At 39.6% G+C, this 27,432-nt stretch overlaps 1 long non-coding RNA gene across 2 annotated transcripts in view; it reads left to right on the forward strand.

Annotated features, from left to right (window-relative positions):
* LOC127497049 (uncharacterized) overlaps positions 1-27,432 on the forward strand; it is a 65,997-nt gene that overhangs the window by 25,601 nt on the left and 12,964 nt on the right. The window contains exons 3-4 of one of the 2 annotated variants that reach the window (XR_007925438.1): positions 8,243-8,290; positions 18,950-19,145. This is a non-coding gene — a long non-coding RNA (uncharacterized LOC127497049). The remainder of the gene's footprint in view (positions 1-8,242; positions 8,291-18,949; positions 19,146-27,432) is intronic. The other variant, XR_007925437.1, reaches the window with a different exon arrangement.

Consider the following 27,432-nt stretch of genomic DNA (forward strand, 5'->3'; position numbering starts at 1 on the left):
CACTATTTATTTTCACCACCACATGTCTTGATGTCTTCCTGCCTTGGAATGCATCCTCCAAAGGAGCATTTTTCAGCTTTTGGATGCTTTTGAATGGGTTTTTGTTTGTGCTTGAAATAATGTGTAGTTAACACAAACTCAAGATGTTTTCACATTTTATTCTATGACATAAAATACATAAGTAATACCCTCTTGTGAACTTTTTTTTTTTTACTTGTGGCAAAATGGGAATACAGATGTTGTCCGGGACATTAAACTCTTCTACTTAGTGTCTGCTTTCTCAGCCTCATTATGTTTATAATTGAGCTCTCCCCAAACTATTATAATCTGAACTTTCAGGGAAAATGTTTTTAAAGAAAGACTGAAAACGCTTTTGGAAGCTTAGTGATGGTGACGTTAAAGTCATGCGACCGTAGTGTAGTTTGTTTATAGCCTACGTTTAGCTTTTTAATTTTGCAGTTTGTATTCCAAATTGTATCAAGATGAACAAAACATGTAAGAAATGTAAACTTTTGTTTGTCATAGAGCTTATTTTCTGCAATAATTCGAAAGCTGATGGAATAATCAGCAACCTATCACTTACATGAGATTGCAGCAATAGCAAATGTCAACAATCCAATGGTCCAACATGATTTCATGAGTATTCATATATGTTTTTTTGCAAACTAGTTTCATAAGATTAAATAATGTTAAACTAGACTTTAAAATGAGTAGCATTTCTGCGACTGATTATTTATCATGTAATATTTCAATTGCCGTGGGACACAAAAGCCGTTTTCTCAGTATAGCCCTATGCTGTGACTGACAATAGAACCATAAAATACACCAAAAATTGCAACATAAATTTAAAAAAGTAATCAATTTTATGTGCGCTGTACACCAAGTCTTTAGAATCCATACAATTTTGAGGAACTGACCCAAATTCAAGCCTTTATTCAGTGAACATCATCTGCATCCTCGGCAGCAACTGTAAACATCAAATCCCACACTTGTTATACGTAAATTTAAAAATTGCCGCCTCATTGACTCTTGCCTTCTTTATCACAGATTGTGACATTTCAGTTGATGTAGGCCTTCATGAAGTGGATTGGGACAAGATTTTCAGTGATTAATAACTTAAATTCTGCTCTGTACCTCATACAAAACTATTATATTTATATATACCGCCAGAGAGGACTGCAACATTTGAACAACTTTTAGAACTGATTTTGACATTTTTGCAATAAATAAGTAATTGTTATTATACAGTTTATATTTCTACATTTTATCAAGAAATTGTTATGGGTAGGTTTAACAATGAAACCAGGGACCTGTTTATGGTAGTTGAACAAACTCAGGGTTATAGGTAACACTTTACAATAAGGTTCATTAAACATTAGTTAATGTATTAACTAACATAAACTAACCATGAGCAATACATTTGTTACTGTATTTACTATTGTTTGTTAATGTTAGTTAATGAAAATACAGTTGTTCATAGTTTGTTCACAGTGAATTAACAAATGTTAACAAGATTTTAATAATGTATTTAGTAAATGTTGAAATTAACATTAACTAAGATTAATAAATGCTGTATACGTGCAGTTCATTATTAGTTCATGTTAACTAATGTAGTTAACTAATGTTAACTAATGAACCTTATTGTAAAGTGTTACCGGGTTATAGGATTAGATTCAAGTTGACAAAACCAAACCACTTTTCTTCTGCCACTCAAATGTATTCTCCTGCATGTCTGCATGCAGGGGTGTGCACAGACCTCCGCGAGGGCAGGGGCGCAAGCGCGTTGTGTGTTGATGGGTTTCTCCCTCGGGGGGTGGGTGTGTGTGGGAGGGGGTGTCGATTGTCCTCCCACAGTAGAAATCACGTTCTGGGGGAGGGGAAATGGGAACGCGGCCCCCCCCCCCCCCTTGTGCACGCCACTGTATGCATGGTAATTGTTCCTCAGTTGGCTGGTTTCCCAGATTTGTGGTTGGTGCATTTTTTGTAATAAGCATGACTAAATGTCATATGAGGTGAGGCGTTACCAAGTACTGTCTTTTTCAATGTTAATTCACAGGCAGTGTTCATCTGGAGCCCCAGCCATTTTTCAGTGCTAGAACATCAAAACATATTTATAGGTTTGTTGATCTGAGACGGTGATCGCTTTGGGCCTATTCCTCACACAAATCAATCATTTGGCCTTGGAACACTTGGAATATTTGTACTTTTGGAATAAATTGTGACTGTAGCTGTATCTGCCTGTTATATCCTGTTTAAATCACAACACAACATATGTCATAATGGTAAAATTATACCAAAGTATTTAATTTCATAATGAAGATAAAACTCCCATGCCCAACACATTTGAGCATTGATACCAAAGGTTTCTCATTAAAAACAATTGAGTACCCTGCATGTTGAAAAATTACAGTACCCTGTGCATTAAAAAAAAAGTGATGTCAAGGGGTCCTGACCAAGCGTCCATATGTGACGTCCATATGTGGAGTGAGAATGTGTTGCCCCAGTCGGTTCAGCTTTGAAAGTGTGGATGATTTTTGTGTGCATGTTCGTGGTCTGTACTTACACACCATGGAAAGTTAGAAGCAGTTAGAGACCTCACAGACTAAATATAATAGACCACATCTTAATATGTGTGGTTTTGGTTTGATGACAGGAAAACTGGAATTATCTAAAGTTTCAACAACCTCCCCAACTGTGGTTTCTAGAAAGATAATCATTTAATCAGTTCAGCAGCTCTATCTGTCTATCTATCTACAGTGGGGAAAATAATTATTTGATCCCTGCTGATTTTGTAAGTTTGACCACTTACAAAGGAATGAAGGGTCTATAATTTTATGGTAGGTTTATTTTAACGGATAAACAGAATATCAAGCAAAAAATCCATTTAAAAAAACACTGTACAAATGTTATAAATTGATTTGCATTTCAGTGAGTGAAATAAGTATTTGATCCTCAAGCAAAACTTGGTGGAGAAACTATTGTTGGCAAGCATACAGGTAAGACGTTTCTTGTAGTTGGTCACTAGGTTTGCACACATCTCAGGAGGGATTTTGGTCCACTCCTCTTTACAGATCTTCTCTAAATCCTTAAGGTTCTTGGCTGTCACTTGACAAATTGAAGTTTCAGCTCCCTCCACAGATTTTCTATAGAATTAAGGTCTGGAGACTGGTTAGGCCACTCCATGACCTTAATGTGCTTCTTCTTGAGCCACTCCTTTGTTGCTTTGGTGGTATATTTTGGGTCATTGTCATGCTGGAAGACCCATCCATGACCCAACTTCAGTGTTCGGGTTGAATGAAGGAGGTTCTCATCCAGAACTTTACGGTACATGGCCCCGCCCATCGGCCCCTCAATGCGGTGAAGTCATTCTGTACCCTTAGCAGAGAAACAGCCCCAAAGCATAATGTTTCTACATCATGCTTGACTGTGGGGATGATGTTTTTGGGGTAATAGTCAACATTTGTCACCAACAGTTGTCTCCTTCTCACCAAGATTCTTGCTGATGGTCTTGTAGCCCATTCCAGCCTTGTGAAGGTCTACAATCTTGTCCCTGACGTCCTTTAACAGCTCTTTGGTCTTTCCCATGGTGGTGAAGATGTTGGAATGGAAGATACAGATTCTGTGGACTGGTTTCTTTTATACTTTCCATGACAGCCTAACATTCACTTGTCACGGTCCTCCTCAAACCTGCACTGTATCTCATCCAACATCCAGAGGTCTGGATGAGTTAAAAGCAGCTTTCATTGTATGAATTGCAAAATGGAAATAGATGACAAGGAGTGTCACAGAAACACTTTCGGTTTCCAGTTTCAACTAGCTTAAATTGTTGTCTATAATGTTAGCTTACACTATGTAATATTTAATGTTAAATAATGTTAGACCACACTATTTGTAAAATATTTTGCTGTATATAAACACAGCAGTCAGAAAACAAAGAAAAAGATAGCTTGATATCCTTAGCTGTGCCAAAGCCTTGGCTGTACTGATATAAGCTCTATGAATATTTTAATAAAAATATATAAAGCAAACGTTAAGAATATAAAAACGTCTATCCATTTCACTTAGTTCAGTTATAGTCTCTTTGCAACAGTGTTGCATGAGTGACTTTTTATTGCTTTCCCCAACAGTGGAGAATAGAATAGAATATACTGTGTGCAATGTACAAACAATACAATATGGTCAGTAAATACTGAAATTGACAGTTGTCGGTTCAGTAAACCATCACTCCACCAATTTATCATTCAGAAATTCTCTTAATATTTTTAACTAAAAAAAAGGGCAACTTGTGATCAAGTGGGCGTACAAGCTGCAGCTAATGAAACTGAAACTTATTTTTCCCCATTTTGGCAGATCAGTGTAAAAATGACCACAAACCCTTCCTTACTTTGTTTCCATGTTGTTAAGAATAAACTTTCCCTTTGCTACATGCGAGAGCAGAGCACTACAGAATCACCAGCGTCACACCTCCAGTCATCTGTCAGATTAACTGGAAAAATGTGACTCATTGACTAGTGATAGTTAAAAGTGATTTTAGAGGTGATAAGGAAAATATAGTTTTCTATCTTTACCTTGCCATTCTTATGCTTTCATAATACACTCTTTTTTTAGACATGGTCTTTATCCTTTTTCTGTCTAGTGTTCTCTTTCTTACCAGTATGTTCAGTTTATCTAGTGGACTTCCCGAGCTCAGCTTAGGTTTCCTTTGCCTTTTCTTTGCTGTTTAGGTTGTATGACTTTTCTTTATTCTGTGTTACTCAGAGTACTTTAAACCCCATGCACATTCATCTAGCTATCTTGAGAAAGGTTAGAAAGCTTTTTTTTTTTTTTGGAAAATTAAACAGACAACAGACCTTCAGTGAATTCACATTCATTGTAAGTGAAGCAGTGGGGTCACAGTTGCAGTGGGTAGTGGAAATATTTATATCAGCCTTTGGTCAATGACACACAGCCCCATGTTTATTTTGAATGTTACGAGAAGATGAGCTCATTCCATGATAATGGAGGTTTATCCATCCATCTGAACTGCCGAGTGGGTTTGTTGTTGTTCAGGGAAAAAAAAAAAAAACCCAAGAAAAAAGAAATGTGTCTCAGCTCACACTTTGGTTTGAGAAAGGCTGTTATTGTCTAGGGTAGTTGTTCCCAAACCTGTTCTGGAGGCCCACCAGCACTGCACATTTTGGCTGCATCTGAAAACACATTTTGGCAGCTCCCTCATTGGCTCACTGCCATATCAGGCAATGACTTTACAAGCAGCATTGGTAACACTTTATTTTAGGGTCTTTTAACAAGTTTCTTTTTAGCTTGCATATTACCAGAATATTGCCTATTTATTAGTACTTATTAAGCACATATTAATGCCTTATTCTGCATGACCTTATTCTACATTCTTAATCCTACCCAATAGCTAAATTTAACAACTACCTTCCTAAATATTAATAAGCAGTAAATTAGGAGTTTATTGAGGGTTTATTGTAAGTGTGAACTCGTGAAACTGATTTCGGACAGGTTACTGAGGCAGAGCTTTGCAAATATTAAGTACTACAATAGTAATTTAACATCAAAATTGTAAAAGTTGGTTACATTTACACAATCTTACCACCAACCGCAACTTTCAGATGGCATAGCTGTCACAGAATTGCAAGCACAGGATTGTGGGATATCATACAGCGAAATTTACATCTATGCTGCCTTCAAAAATCATGAAGGTATATGGTCAAGGTCAAGGTCAAGTTTATTTATATAGACCTTTAAAACAACATAAATGCTGACCAAAGTGCTGCACAACATACAAGACAAAACATCCTCATACAGTACAATTTAAATACTAATAAAATATATAGAAAGAAAACAAAACAAAATGAATAAAATTAAGACAAAATAAAATTAAACAAAATTTAAAATGAAAATGATTATCAAATTAAGCATATGCCTGAGAAAAAAAGTATGTTTTAAGAGAAGATTTAAATGTAGATAGAGTAGGGGACAGTCTAATAGACAAAGGTAGGGAATTCCAGAGCTTAGAACCAAGAACTGAGAAAGTCCTGTCACCTTTGGATTTAAGTCGAGATTTTGGAACATTTGATATCATCTGGGTGGAAGATCTGAGCATTTTCACAGGAGAGTAGGTGTGGAGAAGGTCTGAAATATAAGAAGGGGCAAGACCATGAAGGGATTTAAATATAAATACTAAAACCTTAAAATCAACTCTGAATTGAACAGGTAACCAATGAAGTGATGCTAACACAGGTGTAATATGTTCTCTCTTTTTTGTCCCTGTCAAAAAACGAGCCGAGGCATTCTGTACCAGTTGTAATCGTGAGAGCGAGGCCTGATTTATTGCAGTGTATAGAGCGTTACAATAGTCCAACCTGGTTGAGATGAAAGCATGAATAACGGTCTCCAAATCACTAAAACTTCATGAATGCCAACATCATGAATGCCAACTTCAAGGTGTAATCTCTTTAACAGGATACGATGATCCACAGTATCAAAAGCCGCACTTATGTCCAATAATAAAAGAATAGTATAGTTGCCAGAGTCTGCAGATAGTAAGAGGTCGTTTACTACCCTCAAAAGTGCAGTTTCAGTACTGTGTTTAGCTCTGAAACCAGACTGAAAAGGATCCAGAATGTTGTTAGAGATTAAGTAGGGGGAAATTTGATTTAGTACACACTTTTCCAGAACTTTGTGCAAAAATGGAAGTTTCGAAATGGGCCTATAGTTATTAAAATCAAAGGGATCGAGATTAGCTTTTTTGAGTAAAGGATGGACCACAGCCTATTTAAGGCAAGATGGAATAGTACCTGTTTGTAAGGAGCTATAATAGAAAGAATAGAAAGAAGACTAATAGCGATAATAGAAAGAAGACTTGGCAACACAGAAGACAAAACATCCTTTAGTAACTTTGTAGGAATGGCATCAAGAGAGCAAGTGGTTGGTTTCATGTTATAGATAATGCCCAACAGCTCAGAGTGTGAAATAGTCTGAAAATAAGAAAAAGCAGAGGAGCAAATATTCGCATATTGACAATTCTGAGTTAAATTACTAGAGATCTGTGCCCTAATTTCAGTAATTTTGTTTATAAAGAAGTTACAAAACTTCTCAGATAAGTATAGGCTAGGTTCTGGACCTGCCGGCCTAGAAGGGTTTAATACTGAGTTTAATGTAGAAAACAGTACGTTTGGGCAATGGGAATATTTTGAGATTATGTTTGAGAAGTATTTTGCCCTTTCCAAGGAAACTGCTTCTTGGAAGTTAGACAAGTTACTCTGTAAGATTTGATATGAAATTTGTAATTTGTCTTTCTTCCATTGACTTTCTGCCCTTCTGCACTTTTTCCTTAAAATTTTTATGTCGCTATTAAACCATGATTGATTATTTGATTTCAGTTTTTTGGTTTTATAAGGGGCAACTACTTTTAAAATTTCTGAACCTGAAGAGTTAAAACGATTTACCAGCTCTTCAACATTTTGATCCTGCGACGATATCACATCACTGTGAGCTAGGAGGGCCAAAAAAGCATCCATAAATTGCAAAGCAGTGGAGGGGTTAATAGACCTTGAACGGTAGAAGGCTGGTTTACAGGACTAGGACAGGAAATCACGCTGTCAAACAAAACCGGCCAGCAATCAGACAGCCCAGCATCACTTACAGATATATTTCTAATGTCATGGCCTAATGATAAAACTAGATCAAGCGTGTGACCCAGTTTGTGTGTTGGACCTGATATGTGTTGTGTGAGGTTAAAAGAGTCTAGAAGTTGAACGAAATCTCTTACAAAAGGTTTCAAGGGACAACAAAGATGTATATTAAAATCACCAAGAATCAACAACTTGTCAGTACTTGAGACCACATAGGATAGAAAATCTAAAAACTTCCCTAAAAAGTCATTGTTAACTTTTGGTGGTCTATAAATCAAAACACAAAGCAATGGGCAAGTAAATTCTACTTTACACATTAAAACCTCAAAACTAGTGTAAGCAACTGTTAAGATTTGAAACAGTCCTTAAAAATGACAGCAACACCCCCACCCCGACTAGAAGTTCTAGGCTAGGGCAACTATAATAGTTATAGTGTACAGGAGAAAGTTCAGATAAAGGGCTTAAGTCATTTTCTGTGAGCCAGGTTTCAGTGATGAACAAGAAGTCTAGAGTGTTTGTTAAAAAGAAGTCATTTAACATAAATGTTTTGTTTGATACTGATCTTGCATTTAACAAGGCTATTTTAACCTCTGTCTGATTAGATTCTCGCGGAACGAAGTCGGACTGAGGCATCTCTGGCAACAAGCGAAGTAAGTTGAAGTTCACGCCGCACTGAGACGAACGGCGACGCCGCAACAGTCGCTCATTGGACAATATTACAGGAATATTGCTCGGCAATGCAGTCGTAGTTGATCGTGTAAGCCGCGCAAGGCGAGCAACATGGTGGACATAACGTGAGCGACGAAGAATCCCTAGAACAGCACATCGTAGGTAAATGTCTGATGACAAGTGTGTTACTGACCGATTTTTCAATCGCATGAGTTCAGAGGATGTAAAAGTAATTGCCATATTTGGTAGAGATGAAAAAAGAGACGATACTTCGTTCTAACAGACAGAAGAAACCAGCAGATGGAGAACTAATTCATTTTTGAAGTCCCATAGGGATCGTCACTCACCGAGAGCCAGGTCCGGGCGTAATTCTGTCGAAATGGACAAGTAAGGATGAAGAGTCCAGGTGAAAGTCAGGTGATAATAATCCAAACCAGGGGCGTAGCTAGGGGTGGGCTAAGGGGGCTGGAACCCCGAATGTTTTTCCAAAAGCCCCGAATCTTTCAGGTTTGAGGTTTCTTAACGGTGCTGTCAAGATATCATTTTTCTAATCTCTCTATTAAAATATGTTAAACAGTTCAATATCGCTTTTCTGCAGTAGCTATACGCCGATACCTGCAGCGCTTTCGCTCTCTTCTCTCCGACAGCGAGTTCACGCACACCGCAGTTGTACAGAGCCACGCCTCCTGTCACTCCCTCAGAGCAGCGGCAGGCCTCAAGACTCTCGTTCGGTCCGGTTGAAGGGTTTTTATTATGATATAACAACTGATATGACAACTTTAGCACATTTGTCAGCTGAACATTCATTCAGTGTTTCCTATTAATTACCCTGTGCCGCCATTGTTTCATAATGAACTGAAAATTTAAAACATAGACTTAGACTAAATGGTCTCTAATGTTGTATTTTGCCAACGAACTAAAATCAAAACCGTGATATGGCTTTGTGCCTTTATAAAACAGCAAAATACAGCGATTAAGTAGCTATATATACAGTGCATGTGTTTGTGTTGCGTGTTTTAAAGAGAAGTGCGCACATTTGCTCACGCGATGAGCTGGTGATCTGATCAAAATAAAAGCGCAAGTGTTTATCTCTTGCAAGTGAAGAATTAAGGACTGCAGGAGTCACGGCATACTCAATCATGCTTGGAAAGATTAATTGTTTATTCAGCTCTTTTATCAGACACGGGATTGTCGCTATAGGCAAAAACATATGATCAAAACCTTAATATCTATTTTAAGTAGTCACAGTTGGTCTCATTGTTAGTGAAGGTCTGTAAGGGAAATAAAAAGGACTTCCTGCTTGTCTTCAGAATGTATGTTGAGTCGAAGGATTTCAGTTTGTGCAGCCTACAGGGCAACAAAATTGCTCTCCAGATCCAATAAATTATATTACTTTTTTGATATCTGATATTAATGACAATATATATATATATATATATATATATATATATACACACAGGTGCTGGTCATATAATTAGAATATCATCAAAAAGTTGATTTATTTCATTAATTCCATTCAAAAAGTGAAACTTGTATATTATATTCATTCATCACACACAGACTGATATATTTCAAATGTTTATTTCTTTTAATTTTGATGATTATAACTGACAACTAAGGAAAATCCCAAATTCAGTATCTCAGAAAATTAGAATATTGTGAAAAGGTGTCAGGTTTTGGCAGGAGTGAGGACCCAGGCACAGAATGAGCAATAAAGGGGTTTTATTAACACTAAAGACAAGGCACAACAGGGAGTTTAAGGTGTGAAACAGTCAAACAGCAGGGCAGGGCAGGCGACACGATGACAGGCAGGGAGGATGACCACTGAGAATCAGTCCAAGGTGACAACAGACCTGAGGACAGCTTAGGAAGCAGCACCAGGTGGGATGAAGGAGGGAAGAACCAGTCAGGAATACGAGGAACTCAAGGCTTGATGCTTATCTCTCAAGTAGTTCCAGTCTTGGCTGCCAGGCAGTCAAAAACAGTGGCCAGGCAAACTCAGGACACAGGGCAGAGAGGGGCAGGAACAGACACAAGATTCAAACAATAGACAAGACACAAGACAAACAGGCAAGGCACAAGAGAGAGTTAATAAAATAAAACATGAGGCAACAAATTCTGAAGCAGAAAACTAAGACTAGAGAAACAAAGGAAATAAAATAAAAATAATAAAAGTAAATGACTGAAACTAGCAAACACAAAATAAAGCAAGAGAACACCCTTGCAGAAAACTAAAATAAATAAAGGATTAGTTGACCAAATCCAAAACAAAAGATAAATCAAAAGTTTGGAGAACTAAAGCAAAATAAAAAGTAGAACTAGACAAAACTCAAGAAAAACTAGAATTTATCAAGAAAGAAAATAATCAGACAAGGAAAGCTAAATCTATCACTGACTGACAAGATCTAAGAGCTCTATATACACACACACACACACACACAATGACGCAACAAACCAGCGCCGACATGAGGGAAGGAAGCACAATATAAAGGAACCAGAGCACACAAGGTTCAGGTGAGCACAATTAGTGAAACGAGGACTAGACAGGACTAAACCAGGGGGCGTGGTGACAGCAAACAAGGAGGCAGGACAAGAGGAGCACATGGCAAACACAAACAAAGACAAAGCCATGTGCTGACACACAACACAAACATAGAAACAAGGAACAAAGACAACGCAGACAAGGCCGCCAGGGCAGAACCCTGACAGTACCCCCCCTCCAATGGATGCCTCCAGGCGTCCACACTAGGCAGAGGAGTCATAGGAGGAAATAGCTGGGAGGGTGGGCAGGGTGAAAACATTGGAGTCCCATAACAGCCAGGGAACACAGGAGGTGGAACTGGGAAGGCAGGAACCTGGGAAGGCAGAAGTCCAGTAGGATAGTTTGTACCTGCCCAGGGAGGTGCTGGCTTTGGAGGACGGCCAGGCAACACAGAGGGTGGGATGAGAACCTGATTAGAGATACCTCTAGATATCGGGGCCCGCTTCACAGGTGGGGACTCCCAACTAGGTTTGATGTCCAGAACAGATTCGGAAAGAGTCTCTTGATTAGGGAAATGTTTGGGAACAAATTCAGGGGCCTTAACTGCACGGGCAGGTAATGAGGATAGCTTTGATGATTTCTGGACCATGACAGGCACAGCTTCAGAGGTTACATCAGATTTAGACGACATAGACCATGCTGAAGACTTCTGGGCTGAAGCAGACTTGACAGTGTTGAGGCTGGAAGGAACGACCTCAGTGGACGTGACGTGACTGGCGGGAATTCTCTCATTGGGCAAGTCATGGCTGGGGTGAAGCTCAGAGGTGGCCTCCGTGGCCATAGCGGGCAGATCAAGACACTCTGAAATGGCCTCCGTGACCTGGTCCAGAGCAGTTTCTGGGGAAGTGACATGACTGGCAGGGTCGGTTTCTGTGGGCATGACTTGACTGGATAATATCCCTGGGATGGTCTCTGTGGGTTTAGCAGGCAGACATGGATGCTTTGGAAGGGCCTCTGTGGCCACAACAGATATAGCTTCTAAAAGCATGACATGACAAGCAGGTTTGGTTTCTGTGGGCACTACAGCACTGGTTAGCTGCTCAGAGGTGGCCTCCTTGGCCATAACAGGCAGGGTGAGATGCTCTGGAATGGCCTCCATGGCCAGGTCAAGAACAGTTTCTGTGGAGGTAGCCGTGCTGACTTGAATGCACACCTTGGACAAGACAGGACTGGTAATTGATTCAGGCTGTGCAGTCTCAGGTTCTTTCAACACAGGCATAGCTAGTGAAGTATGCGGCTTAGGGTTTGGTTCCAGACTGAATATTTCTGGAACCACTGAATACAGGACCAACTGAGTCAGGTCCTCCTGGACCTCTGGACTAGGGGCCTCTTGACTTGGGCCCACCTGGACCAATGGGTTTAAGCTCTCCTGACTATGGTCCTCCAGGACCACTGGACTAGGGACCTTCAGAATCAGGTCCTCTGGTACCACTGAACTCTGAGGCACCCAACTTGGACCCTCCTGGGCCAATGGATTAGAGACCTCTGTACTCTGGCCCTCCTGGACCAGTGGGCTTGGGACCTCTGGAAGAGCATTTGACTGCACAACATGCACCCTCCTTTTCTTATGCTTCCGGGGGCACAAAAGTGCATGACTGGCCACTTCTGGGGTGACTGCCACCTTAATCGATTCTGGAATGCCTGAAATTAACTGGACCGACTCTGGGATGACTTGAGTGGACTGGACAGACTCTGGGATGACTTGAGTGGACTGGACAGACTCTGGGATGACTTGAGTGGACTGGACAGACTCTGGGGAAACAGCAGGAACAGTCTCAGCAGAGACCAAGCCAACTAGAAGTGACTTGACTGGATCTGGAGTTGCTGGAACTGTCATGGATGGCCCTAGGGTGACTGGAACCATCTGTGCAGGCACTGGGATGACTGAGGCTGACTTGACTGACTCGGGGACAATTAAAGTTGGCTTGATGGGCTCTGGAATGACAGGAACTGACTTGGTGGAGACAGAGACTGATGCAGCAGCCTTGGCGGCCCTCTTCCTTCTTAACCTCCGTTTTATAGTTGGATGCAGAAGAGAATCTGGCACTTGACTTGTCGATGGAGGAAGGGTGAGGTGGTCACTGCAGGCAGGCTCTGGTGGTGTCAGGATCTGCCAGTCCTTGCGGTGGTGCAGATACTTGGAAAAATTCCAGAAGTCCAGAATCCTTAATTGATCCATCTCCCACAGTGGTAAGGGGTCATCCAAACAAAAGTTAAAAGCATCCTTAAGGCCCCCATCATTGTACTCCAGGCCCTTAGCCATAGTCCAAAAGAACTGGGCAAAGGACACCACATCCCGGCCCTGCTGGCGAAGCGATGCCAACCCCTGTTGGAGTGCCAGTCTCTCTTGGGCAGTCGCGGGAGGAACTACACGGATGCTCATTGTTGGGTCCGGTCTTGGCTGGTTTGTTCTGTCAGGTTTTGGCAGGAGTGAGGACCCAGGCACAGAATGAGCAATAAAGGGGTTTTATTAACACTAAAGACAAGGCACAACAGGGAGTTTAAGGTGTGAAACAGTCAAACAGCTGGGCAGGGCAGGCGACACGATGACAGGCAGGGAGGATGACCACTGAGAATCAGTCCAAGGTGACAACAGACCTGAGGACAGCTTAGGAAGCAGCACCAGGTGGGATGAAGGAGGGAAGAACCAGTCAGGAATACGAGGAACTCAAGGCTTGATGCTTATCTCTCAAGTAGTTCCAGTCTTGGCTGCCAGGCAGTCAAAAACAGTGGCCAGGCAAACTCAGGACACAGGGCAGAGAGGGGCAGGAACAGATACAAGATTCAAACAATAGACAAGACACAAGACAAACAGGCAAGGCACAAGAGAGAGTTAATAAAATAAAACATGAGGCAACAAATTCTGAAGCAGAAAACTAAGACTAGAGAAACAAAGGAAATAAAATAAAAATAATAAAAGTAAATGACTGAAACTAGCAAACACAAAATAAAGCAAGAGAACACCCTTGCAGAAAACTAAAATAAATAAAGGATTAGTTGACCAAATCCAAAACAAAAGATAAATCAAAAGTTTGGAGAACTAAAGCAAAATAAAAAGTAGAACTAGACAAAACTCAAGAAAAACTAGAATTTATCAAGAAAGAAAATAATCAGCCAAGGAAAGCTAAATCTATCACTGACTGACAAGATCTAAGAGCTCTATATACACACACACACAATGACGCAACAAACCAGCGCCGACATGAGGGAAGGAAGCACAATATAAAGGGACCAGAGCACACAAGGTTCAGGTGAGCACAATTAGTGAAACGAGGACTAGACAGGACTAAACCAGGGGGCGTGGTGACAGCAAACAAGGAGGCAGGACAAGAGGAGCACATGGCAAACACAAACAAAGGCAAAGCCATGTGCTGACACACAACACAAACATAGAAACAAGGAACAAAGACAACACAGACAAGGCTGCCAGGGCAGAACCCTGACAAAAGGTTCAATATTGAAGACACCTGGTGCCACACTCTAATCAGCTAATTAACTCAAAACACCTGCAAAGGCCTTTAAATGGTCTCTCAGTCTAGTTCTGTAGGCTACACAATCATGGGGAAGACTGCTAACTTGACAGTTGTCCAAAAGACGACCATTGACACCTTGCACAAGGAGGGCAAGACACAAAAGGTCATTGCAAAAGAGGCTGGCTGTTCACAGAGCTCTGTGTCCAAGCACATTAATAGAGAGGCGAAGGGAAGGAAAAGATGTGGTAGAAAAAAGTGTACAAGCAATAGGGATAACCGCACCCTGGAGAGGATTGTGAAACAAAACCCATTCAAAAATGTGGGGGAGATTCACAAAGAGTGGACTGCAGCTGGAGTCAGTGCTTCAAGAACCACTACACACAGACGTATGCAAGACATGGGTTTCAGCTGTCGCATTCCTTGTGTCAAGCTACTCTTGAACAACAGACAGCGTCAGAAGAGTCTCGCCTGGGCTAAAGACAAAAAGGACTGGACTGCTGCTGAGTGGTCCAAAGTTATGTTCTCTGATGAAAGTAAATTTTGCATTTCCTTTGGAAATCAGGGTCCCAGAGTCTGGAGGAAGAGAGGAGAGGCACACAATCCACGTTGCTTGAGGTCCAGTGTAAAGTTTCCACAGTCAGTGATGGTTTGGGGTGCCATGTCATCTGCTGGTGTTGGTCCACTGTGTTTTCTGAGGTCCAAGGTCAACGCAGCCGTATACCAGGAAGTTTTAGAGCACTTCATGCTTCCTGCTGCTGACCAACTTTATGGAGATGCAGATTTCATTTTCCAACAGGACTTGGCACCTGCACACAGTGCCAAAGCTACCAGTACCTGGTTTAAGGACCATGGTATCCCTGTTCTTAATTGGCCAGCAAACTCGCCTGACCTTAACCCCATAGAAAATCTATGGGGTATTGTGAAGAGGAAGATGCGATATGCCAGACCCAACAATGCAGAAGAGCTGAAGGCCACTATCAGAGCAACCTGGGCTCTTATAACACCTGAGCAGTGCCACAGACTGATCGACTCCATGCCACGCCGCATTGCTGCAGTAATTCAGGCAAAAGGATCCCCAACTAAGTATTGAGTGCTGTACATGCTCATACTTTTCATGTTCATACTTTTCAGTTGGCCAAGATTTCTAAAAATCCTTTCTTTGTATTGGTCTTACGTAATATTCTAATTTTCTGAGATACTGAATTTGGGATTTTCCTTAGTTGTCAGTTATAATCATCAAAATTAAAAGAAATAAACATTTGAAATATATCAGTCTGTGTGTAATGAATGAATATAATATACAAGTTTCATTTTTTGAATGGAATTAGTGAAATAAATCAACTTTTTGATGATATTCTAATTATATGACCAGCACCTGTGTATATATATATATATATATATACATACATACTTATGATCCCATAATGTTTTTAGGCCACATATATCTCCTCTGAGAAAACCTGTTTTCAGTCTCATCTGAAATTAGCAGTGTTGGGGGTATCACATTAAAAGTAAGGTTCATTATGTAATTACTTTTTTGATGTTACGAGTAAATTAATGCATTACAAGTAACATGCATTGTGTAATCAGGTTACTTTTTTGATCTAACAAGTAATGCATTACAAGTAATATCCTTTATGTAATCAGATTACTTTTTGATGTGACAAATAAAATAATGCATTAAAAGTAGTGTGCATTACGTAATCAAATTACTTTTTTGATGTTAATGCAAATTATATTTTAATAACACAAATACATTTACAGTCAAAAAACATTACTGCATATAAAGTATTTTCAAAAACAACAGTCACAGTATGAATTGTAGCTGAAATATGATTCATCAGAACAGATGATTAATCAGAATTTTCTCTCAATCTAAAATCAATACTTGGAAAATTTAACTGATATGACTCATTAGATATTGCTTGATGCTAAAACATTTTTTACCGGCAAGAGTCTCCTAGGGTAGAAGAAATGGATGGATATTCCAGAGCAACTTGGCATTTCTGACTAGCCATCGGCTATCTTGGTTTGAAGGGGAAAAAAATTGACATACAATGGCTTGCTAGGTGACATACAATGGCTTTGCCCAGGTCTTTTTTTCTTTTTCTTTTTTTTCACATTGGCCACTTTGTGTGTGTGTGTGTGTGTGTGTATTTGTGTGTGTGTGTGTGTGTGTGTGTGTGTGTGTCTGCTTGCGTGGATGTGCTTGTGTGGACATGTGTGTATGTGTCCAAGGAAACTTGGAAACTACCGGAGTGTATGGGGGGTGGTAAAAAAAACAAGACAAATATACAGCACTTTCACATCTTGAAATCCTTCTATGTAACATACCTCAACAAACAAGATATTGATTTGGTGACTTTAATATAAAATATTTTAATATATGACATTCACATATGCTGTTTAACTACAGTACAATCTGTTTACCTGAATAAAGTGTACAGCCATTTATCATATCCTGTGTTGGGGGTAACAGATTACTTTTTCAAGTAACTAGTAAAGTAACGCATTACTTTAAAATTTACAACAACATTTTCAAATTAGTAACACAAGTCACTTTGTTTTCTTGATTGACACCTCTCCTGTCCCCATGTTGATAGAAATTGGGAGTGCAGAGTCATTGTGTGCGCTGTGTAAACATGATGGTTATTCCAGTTCTAGACTAAATGTGAACATACAGTACATTTTCTCATTTACTTCTTCTCCTGCATCCTATTCTTCTGTTTTCCAAAATGGCAGCACAGCTGATAGGCTTGTTTGTTTGAGCTGCACCCTCTACTGTACAGCCGTGAATTTGCATTTCCTTCAGCCTGAGGCTTATTAGGGCCAGAGCACCAATGGTGTGAGGACCCTATTGGAATTGCTCCATTTCTTATTATTATTCTTCCGTTTCTGGCAAATGAATCACTTTTTAAGAGCCTAAACATGCTCAAAAACTCATGAAACTTTGCACACACATCAGAAGTGGCGAAAATGTACGTCTGTCACCTACAAAATTTCAACGAAGTGCCCCTCACGCTATGTTTCACGTACAGGTATGAAATTCGGTTCACACATGTAACAGCCCAATACCTACAAAAAAGTCTCTTGGTATGAAATCTGAAAACCAACAGGAAGTGAGATATTTTGAATTTTCTCTGCAAAATTTGTGCAATTTTTGCCATTTCCATACGTTGTACTTTAACGAACTCCTCCTACAGCTTTAATCAGATCAACATCATATTTGGACAGTCTAATCTAAAGGCCTTTGCAACATTAAATTGCGAAGATCTAGACTTTTCGCTGAAGGGTGTGTCCGTGGCGGCCTGACAAAATTTGATGTTTTGCCATGAAACAGGAAGTTGTTGTAACTCGGGCATACAATGTCCGATCTGCCCCAAACTTCACATGTTTTATTAGAGTCCTGGCCTGATGACATCTACATGCCAATATTCAATTACAGTCATAGCGCCACCTATGGGCAACAGGAAATGTCATGTTTTACACTGTGATGAACTCCTCGTAGAGATTTAACCAGATCAACATCATATGTTGTTTCTATAGAAATAGTCAGACACGCGCCTCCGAAATAAGGCACAAGAGACGCGCATTTAGGACTGTGCATGCACATTAGCTTGATCCAGCCTGAAAAATACAGTTTTTTGTCATGATTTAAGCGTTTAGAAACAAAATTTATGAGACAGTTTTTGTCAGATTTAATTGGTGATTTCAAATATGAAATTTAATCGAAAGCTTGGCAAACAGCTTTGGAGAATTTTATGTTTCCCCATTTAAAGAGATAGGAGCTGCACTTGGATGCCCGAGAGGCCTTTCAAAGATGGCCGCCGAGTGAAATGACTTGTCTTAAAGGGACTTTGCCATATTTCTCCTCTATTTCTCCTCTTAAATGAATATCGCCCACTGTTTACAGTTTTCCTAAGGCCACCGGGTGGCGGTGAGCCCAGGTGCGAGGGCCCTTTCATTGCTGCTTGCAGCTTTAATTCATTTTGCTTTTGGTGTGGAAGGGTCTTTACATTTACCAAAAATAGAACTTTTTTGTTGTTATAAAAACAAACAAACAAACAGCCCAGCCCAGGTGAGAAAAAGTAACGCAAAAGTAACGTAACGCATTACTTTCCATAAAAAGTAACTAAATAGAGCAATAAGTTACTTTTTTAGGGAGTAACGCAATATTGTAATGCATTACTTTTAAAAGTAAATTTCCCCAACACTTATCATATTAGGGACTATTTTTTCTCCTACTAGTCAATGGGGGATGAGATCTGCTTGGTTACAAACATTCTTCCAAATATCTTCTTTGTGTACAGCAGAACAAAGAAATTTATACAGGTTTGGAACAACTTGAGGGGGAGTAAATGATGACAGAATTTTCATTTTTGGATGAACTATCCTTTTAAGAGTGAAAGCCAATAAGGTGATCAGTAGTGATAGTTATACTTGTGTTGTTAAAAAGTAAACTTTTGTCAGTATTTATAGTGCTATAGTTATTCTAATTCCCTTTTGATTTGTGAATGGTGCTACAGTTTTCCATCATCTTAGCAAAGCTATATTCATCTTTCAATGGCTAATATTAGGCTAATGGTATGTTAATGGTTTCCATTGATTTCTTTTTTCTTTTCCAGGGCAGGGCTTGAGCTTCCTTCCTAAGTGTGGAATGATTCCAGTCAGATTATGCAACTTTACTGGATAACAATGCTGCACAGAATAAGCAAAGGGAAGACAAACAACTATGTTTTATTTTTCTGAACTGTGGATTACTATACTTTTTGGATAAAGAAGATTGTGAATTGTGCGTATCTGAACATGGACACTAGCATGGTAAGACAGTGTGCATTTTATTGAACATTTCACTTGACAAGAGTGTATTCAGCTACTCAGTGTCACAACTAATGCCACGTCTGTGTGTTCTTAACAAGTGAATGAATATATCTGTATTTTTTTAGGTTATGCAGCTCAATTCAAATGCAAACAAAATGCATGACATTATTTTTGATTATAGAAAACAACAACCTCTGCAATGTCTCTGAACTTGTAGGATGTTTTCATAATGCATTGATCGGTGTGGAAGGAATTAGTCAAGGACTTTAAATAGTGTGCATAAAAGAGATGGCATATTTTACAGTTCATGTCAGGAGGAACTTTGGTTTTGCTGTTGCAAAGCTGCAGAGAAAGGTCAAATATATGACTAACTCTTCCAGTTTACTTCCCTATTACACATTCGTAACATTTGCCATGCATGGACTACAGATGTTGGTGGGAAGGGAGATATTAAAATGGCATTCTCTCTCTCAGTGGCGTGCGTGCACAGACCTCTGCGAGGGCAGAGGCTAACTTTCGCGATTAAAGGGTCAGGCCCCGTGCACACCACTGCTCTCTCTAGAGGCAGTGGGAAAAGAAATGTGAGAGTGATGCTCTAATGCCTTCAGACTTCCTCTTTTACTCATGTGCTAGTATGACCAAATCATAATATATTATTATATACAGTCAAACCAAAATTTATTCAGACACCTTGAACATTTCATTCAATATTAGTTTATTTACTATAGTTTAAAAAAATGGTAATAAAATATGACAAGATCTCAGAGTCAGAAAAAAACTGTCAGAAAAAAAATTAATCTTAATTATGTCAGATAACACTTAAGCAAAACATGGTCAAGGTCAAAGTGTCTAAATAATTGTTGGCCCCAAATTTTTATAAATTTTACTAGTAGTCCACTGTATGAAGAATTTTTGGGTATAATATGTCACAATTTACTTTATTTTGCTACCCTCACTTACATAAATGAACTAGAGTGTCCTGCACTCACTAGTAAAAATTCCAGCTTACACATTCGTAACATTTGCCATGCATGGACTACAGATGTTGGTGAGAAGGGAGATATTAAAATGGCATTCTCTCTCTCAGTGGCGTGCACAGACCTCCGCGAGGGCATGGGCTCACTGCTCACTTTCGCGATCAAAGTGAAAGTGACCTCCCCCATAAATGTATATTTAAATGTGTTTGATTTTTTTTATTGTGCAGCTGGCATTTGCTCATATAAGTTTTTAACTGATTTCATTGTTGTGCTTAATATATTTGTTATTTGGCAGACAGAGTGCCAATTTTTAAATCGCAACAGTTAGTTCCAGTACTCAAATTTGAGCTGCATTACAAGACTGCAGATATAAAGTCCAACAGCACTGGATATATCTGCAAGCAGTAATTGCGAGTGCAAGTGCTGTTATTGTTGGACTAATAGGTGGTATTGTCACCAAACTGAACATGTTTCACAGATATTTGACTTGGAAGTGAGACATTTTGACATAGCAGTAAATATCTGGTGTGGCCAGCAGCTGCTTTAAGTCCTACAGTGCATCTCATCTTCATGGACTGAACCAGATTTGCCAGTTCTTGCTGTGAAATGTTACTCCACTCTTCCACCAAGACACTTGCAAGCTCCACTGTCATTTTGCTTTTTATAGAAATATATATTTTTATAGAAAACCATTTAATTTAGTTGGATAACGGTCACTTCAATTCCATCCAGCTCATCCAACAAGAGCTGCAGAGTTGTACATAGTGCAGCAGGAATCAGAGTTCACTGATCACGTGACGAGAGTAAGTGACGAGGTGACTGACAAGACCATGGCGGAGGATTCATTGCACAACAGAGCCTCGGCATCTGACAAATGTATTATCTTGTCAAATGCGCGCTCTGCACGCGAAATCGAAAGTAAAACACGAGTGCGCATTCAAGCGCGATTTCAATACCCCGCACGTTGAAAGCAGCTCCCTGATGCATGCAAATATCTGCCAATATGAAAGCTCTCTTAGGCTGGGCTGTGTAGCTGAAACCATCTCTTAGCTCTGTATCATGCTTGAAGAAATTTTGGTCTCTGTTTGATGACTTTGATTATGGTTGCAAAACTTTTTACACCGTGTCTACACTAGACGCGGCCGTTGTCGCTTGCGTCACAACAGCTAAATGCTGTCTACACTGGACACGACAAAGCACCCGTTACAAAGCATTTGTCCTTCGTGTCAGTACATCATAAACAGAACAAGGCAACAGTCTACTGTTGGAGATTTGCCGCTCATGTAACGCTGCATCCAATGTAGACAACATCACTGATTATAATGGATTCTGTTGTCTTTTGTGGCGTCACATGGCGCCACTCGCATCCAGTGTAGACATCCGGTGTAGAGGTGTTACAGTGCTTGAGTATTGTCTTTCACTACACATGATAATTCATACTCAGAAAGTAGAACTGAAATGACTTACTTTCATTACAAGATGATTAGTTAAAAGATTTCAAATGCATCTGCAGACAGATCTCGTGTCTTGTCTTGTCTCGTCTCGTGAGCTAACTGTCTCATCACACCCCTAATGATTACACATGTTTTTGCACTGCAAGGACGATCAGCTGTCTGATCTTCCTGTCCCCTGTAGCACGGTCTTATACGTCTTATACATTACGGACATTGCAGTTTATGCTCTGTTCACATCTGCTGTCCTCATGCCTCCCTGCAGCAGGTCTATGTTCACGCAGGTGATCAGGGACCCTGGGCATCTTTCTCCTGGCGCTTTTCAGAGTTGGTAGAAAGGTCTCTTTAGTGTCCCAAGTTATTGCAACTGACTGTGACCTTAATTGTGTTCCACCTCTGAACTGTTAGTATCTTAAAGGCTATTCGATATGTGTATGTGCAATATTTGTTTATGGTTAATTGAACAAGCATGAAAAACTTTCTTTGAACAATATTGTCTCCCATAAAGATCTATAAAGCTTATTTGGATTTGTACAAAATTAGCTTTATAATACATTATCTTGAAAAAGGGATGCTTCTTTTTTATAAAGACATAGATCATTTTTGTGTGGCTTGGTTTTATAAATCAACAATAACAACAACAAAAAAACAATTTTCATTATAACATGATTGGGCTAGAGACCTAGACAATGATGGTGTTCAGGGTAAAAGGAATAGTCAACACCCACCCACACAAAGCAAAGGATTTGGATGTCTTGATTTTATTGCCGTGTGTGACAAGACGGCACTTCCTGGAAACCACAGATCAGACACATTCACAGCACAAGTACAGATGCACAGGCCCATTTAGTCAAGAGGGAGGTGGAGTATATGAAAATGATGGATGACTCGGCAAAATGGACAGAGTATTACAGAGTCTTTTCCTTGCACTTGTTGGAAAAGAGCTATGAGAAGAAAATAGATAGTGGTGTGATTTGTTTTCTTTGGCATGCGAGTGGTTTAAGTAATTGTCGACGATGCTCAGCCAAATTCACTCTGAGGTGAACTCATTGTCTAAGGTGACAAATGAGGTGATCTTACTGTAATGTGATTGGCTGCACCAGCAGCAAATGCTTCCTTCCTTTCTAAACAGGGTTTGATTCTTGGCAATCTACAGCTGTAACCTCTGAGAAATGCTTAAACTTCATGTGGCCCTTCCCCCCATTCAGTAATGTTTGTCTCTGTTATCGTTCAGGATGCAGGAGGAGAAAGGCAATTACAGTACTAAAAGTCTATGACATCCCTTTCATACATGAGAAGAGCACATGTGGTCATGAGAGTAGTATTATGTCACTAAAAAGTAATCAACAAAGTAAACTTTTACTTTTACAGTAAGATCTTTTGTTGCTGCTGATAACATGTAAACAGAACTGTTTCCCAGCAGAAACTGTGAAGACTCTTAAATGTTGTGAAACAGCTAGCCAATCAAATTGGAACTGGTGATTTTAACCAGCTGTCATATACATTACAGGTGCTGGTCATATAATTAGAATATCATGAAAAAGTTCATTTTTTTTATTGTAATTTATTTTAAAAAATGAAACTTTCATATATTCTAGATTCCCTACATGTAAAGTAAAACATTTCAAAAGTTTTTTTTTTTTTTAAATTTGTTGATTAGAGCGTACAGCTAATGAAAGTCCAAAATCCAGTATCTCAAAATATTAGAATATTTACATTTGAGTTTCATTAAATGACCATCCCTACAGTATAAATTCCGGGTATCTCTTGTTCTTTGAAACCACACTAATGGGGAAGACTGCTGAATTGGCAATGGTCCAGGAGACAATCATTGACACCCTCCACAAAGAGAATAAGTCACAGAAGGTCATTACTGAATGGGGTGGCTGTTTACAGAGTGAAATATCAAAGCATATTAAATGCAAAGTTGACTGGAAGGAAGAAATTGGGTAGGCAAAGGTGCACAAGCAACAGGGATGACCGCAAGCTTGAGAATACTGTCAAGTAAAGCCGATTCAAACACTTGGGAGAGCTTCACAATGAGTAGAATGAAGCCGGAGTCAGCGCATCAAGAGTCACCACACTCAGACATCTTCAGGAAAAGGACTACCAAGCCACTTCTGAAACAGAAACAATGTCAGAAGCATCTTACCTGGGCTAAGGAGAAAAAGAACTGGACAGTGAACAGTGGTCGAAAGTCCTCTTTTCAGATAAAAGTAAGTTTTGCATTTCATGTTGAAATCATGGTCCCAGAGTCTGAAGGAAGACTGGAGAGGCACAGAATCCAAGCTGCTTGAAGTCTAGTGTGAAGTTTCTGAAGTCAATAATGATTTGGGGGGGCCGTGACGTCTGCTGGTGTTGGTCCATTGTGTTTTATCAAGTGCAAAGTCAATGCAGCCATCTTCCAGGAGATTTTGGAGCACTTTATGCTTCCATCTGCTGACAAGCTTTATGGAGATGCTGATTTCCTTTTCCAGCAGGACTTTAGCACCTGCCCACAGTGCAAAAACCACTTCCAAGTGGTTTGCTGACCATGATATTACTGTGCTTTATTGGCCAGCCAACATGCCTGACCTGAATCTATGGGATATTTTCAAGAGAAAGATGAGAAACAGTCGATCCAACAATATACAGATGATCTGAAGGCTCAATAGTGCCTCAGCAGTGCCACAGGCTGATCACTTCCAGGCCACACTTCACTGATGCTGTAATTTGTGCTAGGAGCAAGTCATTTGCTGTAATATGTGCTGCCGACCAAGTATTGAGTGCACAAATGAACATACTTTAAAGAACTTGAACTTTTCTGTTTAGCAAATCCATTTTTTGATTGATCTTAGAAAATATTCTAATATTTTGAGATACTGGATTTTGGACTTTCATGAGCTGTACGCTCTAATCATCAAAATTTAAAAAAAAAACTTTTGAAATGTTTTACTTTACATGTAGGGAATCTAGAATATATGAAAGTTTCATTTTTAAAAATAATTTACAATAAAAAAATGAACTTTTTCATGATATTCTAATTATATGACCAGCACCTGTATATAGCAAATCAAATTTAAGTGTAAAATGTTACCTAAATGAGCTTGAAAGTTTGAATTTGAGATCAAATTCAGTGCTCAGATATGGAGAACTGATTGACATTGAGGATATTTTGTATTGACAGGGTGTTGAATGAGTTTGAGACCTCAAAGACCACTTAAATGGCAGACAAACCCCTCCGTGTGCATATATGTGAGAACATCTGTCCGTCAGATGACACAATGAGTTACAGACTTGAGTCACTCACATCTAATATGGGCCATCATCAGTCAATATGACCATCACAGTTCTGCTTTTGTCTTCTCAACTGCTGAACTGCTTTGTAAAATTATCTTAGCTGTACAGAAGTTAATCAGAAACATATCAAAATGTTTTTAGTATTTTATTAAGAGAAATCCCCCATCAAGATTCTAAACATAGACAGCAGGGGTTTTTAGTGCTTTTTTGAGATATACGCAAGTCATTACAAAGAGTATAGTGATGCAATGCAGTTCAATAGCTAAGCATAATGCTTTCACCTAACAGAAATTTGACACAAATCTCATAAAACCTATGGCAGTGCCAGTCACTTCACACAAATGTATAGCAGATACATAAATAAAAATCAATGGCTACATTACAGACTAGCGGGAAGTACCCAGGTCAGAAAGAGGAGTCCTTTATCAGCAGAACGCCGACTCATTATTACATTTCAATAGAGCCAGACTGGTAACTCCGAAGGTTGCAGGTTCAATTCTCAATACCGGCAGGAAATATCTGAGATGCCTTTGAGCAAGGCACCTAACCCCAGTCGCTCCCCCACAGCAAAAATAGCTGCCCACTGCTCTGGGTGTGTGTGTTCACTACTCACTACTCCTAATGTGTGTGCACTAACTTGGATGGGTTCATTTTGATCACGGCTTGTCTTGAAAAACAGACAATGTGAAAAGTGAAAAGATGTGAAAAGATGGATCTCAGAATCATACAGTCACTGCTGAAAAGGGTTCAAATATGCAAAAGATGCTGGAAAACCAAAGAATCTGCAGGACCTGGAGGATTTTTCTGAAGAACAAAGCTCAGTTTAACTGCTCAGAACAAACAAGAGACTCATGAACAACCATCACAAAACAAAAAAACAGTTGTGGATCATCCAGGTAATGACACACAGTATTAAGAATCAAGGGTATGTAAACTTTTGAATGGGGTCATTTTTATAAATTCTGCTATTTTTTTGTCTTGTGGACTTTATGTAAACAACTGTTATGTGAAATAGTTTATTAAGGACAGTACTAAATAAAAAATAACATGTGATTTTCATGATCCTTCTTATTTTGTTAAAATGATTAACATTTTTGCAGATTCTGTAAAAGCTCAACTGTATCTCCTTTTGCATTATATGGGGAAAAAAAGTCATACTGTTTTTGATCAATAAAGTACATCATGACAAAACCATACATTTTTGGCCTATATTTGAACTTCCAACAATCTTAGGGAGAAAAAGGAAACATCATGAAAGCACCCTAATTATTTTAAACTTCCAAATTCTGATGCAACACAACAGGGAGATTTCTAGTCAGCTCTATGCAGGTTTGTTACATCTGTTTGCAAATTCAATTACTATAGTAAGAGAAAACAGTGAAGAAGTAAGATGTACAGTGGGTACGGAAAGTATTCAGACCCCCTTAAATTTTTCACTCTTTGTTATTTTGCAGCCATTTGCTAAAATCAAGTTCATTTTTTTTCCTCATTAATGTACACACAGCACCCCATATTGAGAGAAAAACACAGAATTGTTGACATTTTTGCAGATTTATTAAAACAGAAAAACTGAAATATCACATGGTCCTAAGTATTCAGACCCTTTGCTGTGACACTCATATATTTAACTCAGGTGCTGTCCATTTCTTCTGATCATCCTTGAGATGGTTCTACACCTTCATTTGAGTCCAGCTGTGTTTGATTATACTGATTGGACTTGATTAGGAAAGCCACACACCTGTCTATATAAGACCTTACAGCTCACAGTGCATGTCAGAGCAAATGAGAATCATGAGGTCAAAGGAACTGCCTGAAGAGCTCAGAGACAGAATTGTGGCAAGGCACAGATCTGGCCAAGGTTACAAAAAAATTTCTGCTGCACTTAAGGTTCCTAAGAGCACAGTGGCCTCCATAATCCTTAAATGGAAGACGTTTGGGATGACCAGAACCCTTCCTAGAGCTGGCCGTCCGGCCAAACTGAGCTATCGGGGGAGAAGAGCCTTGGTGAGAGAGGTAAAGAAGATCCCAAAGATCACTGTGGCTGAGCTCCAGAGATGCAGTCAGGAGATGGGAGAAAGTTGTAGAAAGTCAACCATCACTGCAGCCCTCCACCAGTCGGGGCTTTATGGCAGAGTGGCCCGACAGAAGCCTCTCCTCAGTGCAAGACACATGAAAGCCCGCATGGAGTTTGCTAAAGATGGTGAGAAATAAGATTCTCTGGTCTGATGAGACCAAGATAGAACTTTTTGGCCTTAATTCTAAGCGGTATGTGTGGAGAAAACCAGGCACTGCTCATCACTTGTCCAATACAGTCCCAACAGTGAAGCATGGTGGTGGCAGCATCATGCTGTGGGGGTGTTTTTCAGCCGCAGGGACAGGACGACTGGTTGCAATCGAGGGAAAGATGAATGCGGCCAAGTACAGGGGTATCCTGGACGAAAACCTTCTCCAGAGTGCTCAGGACCTCAGACTGGGCCGAAGGTTTACCTTCCAACAAAACAATGACCCTAAGCACACAACTAAAATAACGAAGGAGTGGCTTCACAACAACTCCCTGACTGTTCTTGAATGGCCCAGCCA

This window comes from Ctenopharyngodon idella, chromosome 16 (assembly GCF_019924925.1).
Source record: "Ctenopharyngodon idella isolate HZGC_01 chromosome 16, HZGC01, whole genome shotgun sequence".
Classification (NCBI taxonomy): domain Eukaryota; kingdom Metazoa; phylum Chordata; class Actinopteri; order Cypriniformes; family Xenocyprididae; genus Ctenopharyngodon; species Ctenopharyngodon idella.